Below are 2,500 nucleotides of genomic sequence, written 5' to 3'. Positions count from 1 at the left end.
AATTGATCTTGACATGGTTGGTGCATAGCAAAGTTCATGATTTTGGTGTTTTGGCTTGATTTTGTGGCTTGGTGGTGATTTTGGTGAAAAACGAAAATCATGGTTTTGGAAAACTGGCTGGACTCAATCCTCACAAATGCCTTCAAAGTGATGTGGGAGAAGTTTGGGATCAAAAGGAATTGATTTTGACATGGTTGGTGCATAGCCAAGTTCATGATTTTGTGGCTTGGTGGTGATTTTGGTGAAAAACGAAAATGTTGGTTTTGGAAAACTGGCTGGACTCAATCCTCACAAATGCCTCCAAAGTGATGTGGGAGAAGTTTGGGATCAAAAGGAATTGATCTTGACATGGTTGGTGCAATGCCAAGTTCATGATTTTGTGACTTGGTGGTGATTTTGGTGAAAAACGAAAATGTTGGTTTTGGAAAAGTGGCTGGACTCAATCCTCACAAATGCCTTCAAAGTGATGTGGGAGAAGTTTGGGATCAAAAGGAATTGATCTTGACATGGTTGGTGCATAGCAAAGTTCATGATTTTGGTGTTTTGGCTTGATTTTGTGGCTTGGTGGTGATTTTGGTGAAAAACGAAAATCATGGTTTTGGAAAACTGGCTGGACTCAATCCTCACAAATGCCTTCAAAGTGATGTGGGAGAAGTTTGGGATCAAAAGGAATTGATTTTGACATGGTTGGTGCATAGCCAAGTTCCATGATTTTGGATTTTTGGCTTGATTTTGTGGCTTGGTGGTGATTTTGGTGAAAAACGAAAATGTTGGTTTTGGAAAACTGGCTGGACTCAATCCTCACAAATGCCTCCAAAGTGATGTGGGAGAAGTTTGGGATCAAAAGGAATTGATCTTGACATGGTTGGTGCATAGCCAAGTTCATGATTTTGGATTTTTGGCTTGATTTTGTGACTTGGTGGTGATTTTGGTGAAAAACGAAAATGTTGGTTTTGGAAAAGTGGCTGGACTCAATCCTCACAAATGCCTCCAAAGTGATGTGGGAGAAGTTTGGGATCAAAAGGAATTGATCTTGACATGGTTGGTGCATAGCCAAGTTCATGATTTTGTGACTTGGTGGTGATTTTGGTGAAAAACGAAAATGTTGGTTTTGGAAAAGTGGCTGGACTCAATCCTCACAAATGCCTTCAAAGTGATGTGGGAGAAGTTTGGGATCAAAAGGAATTGATCTTGACATGGTTGGTGCATAGCCAAGTTCATGATTTTGGTGTTTTGGCTTGATTTTGTGGCTTGGTGGTGATTTTGGTGAAAAACGAAAATCATGGTTTTGGAAAACTGGCTGGACTCAATCCTCACAAATGCCTTCAAAGTGATGTGGGAGAAGTTTGGAATCAAAAGGAATTGATCTTGACATGGTTGGTGCATAGCCAAGTTCATGATTTTGGATTTTTGGCTTGATTTTGTGGCTTGGTGGTGATTTTGGTGAAAAACGAAAATCATGGTTTTGGAAAAGTGGCTGGACTCAATCCTCACAAATGCCTTCAAAGTGATGTGGGAGAAGTTTGGGATCAAAAGGAATTGATCTTGACATGGTTGGTGCATAGCCAAGTTCATGATTTTGGTGTTTTGGCTTGATTTTGTGGCTTGGTGGTGATTTTGGTGAAAAACGAAAATCATGGTTTTGGAAAAGTGGCTGGACTCAATCCTCACAAATGCCTCCAAAGTGATGTGGGAGAAGTTTGGGAGCAAAAGGAATTGATCTTGACATGGTTGGTGCATAGCCAAGTTCATGATTTTGGTGTTTTGGCTTGATTTTGTGGCTTGGTGGTGATTTTGGTGAAAAACGAAAATCATGGTTTTGGAAAACTGGCTGGACTCAATCCTCACAAATGCCTTCAAAGTGATGTGGGAGAAGTTTGGGATCAAAAGGAATTGATCTTGACATGGTTGGTGCATAGCCAAGTTCCATGATTTTGGATTTTTGGCTTGATTTTGTGACTTGGTGGTGATTTTGGTGAAAAACGAAAATGTTGGTTTTGGAAAAGTGGCTGGACTCAATCCTCACAAATGCCTTCAAAGTGATGTGGGAGAAGTTTGGGATCAAAAGGAATTGATCTTGGCATGGTTGGTGCATAGCCAAGTTCCATGATTTTGGATTTTTGGCTTGATTTTGTGACTTGGTGGTGATTTTGGTGAAAAACGAAAATCATGGTTTTGGAAAAGTGGCTGGACTCAATCCTCACAAATGCCTTCAAAGTGATGTGGGAGAAGTTTGGGATCAAAAGGAATTGATCTTGGCATGGTTGGTGCATAGCCAAGTTCCAAGATTTTGGTGTTTTGGCTTGATTTTGTGACTTGGTGGTGTGCCAAGAATCATGAAATTTTCAAAGTGGTGGTTTTTGAGTTTTGTTGGTTGGAAAGTGTCACAAATGCATGCAGAATGAGGTCTAGAAAGTTTGGTATCAAAACCAAGCCATCTTGATGTGGTTTTGAATTTTTGAAATGTTGGAAAATAGAGGGTTTTGAAAAAAATTCATGA

The sequence above is a fragment of the Phaseolus vulgaris genome, chromosome 1 (genome assembly GCF_051622355.1).
Source record: "Phaseolus vulgaris cultivar YP4 chromosome 1, ASM5162235v1, whole genome shotgun sequence".
NCBI classification, from domain to species: Eukaryota; Viridiplantae; Streptophyta; class Magnoliopsida; order Fabales; family Fabaceae; genus Phaseolus; species Phaseolus vulgaris.
This window is presented reverse-complemented; position numbering follows the sequence as displayed.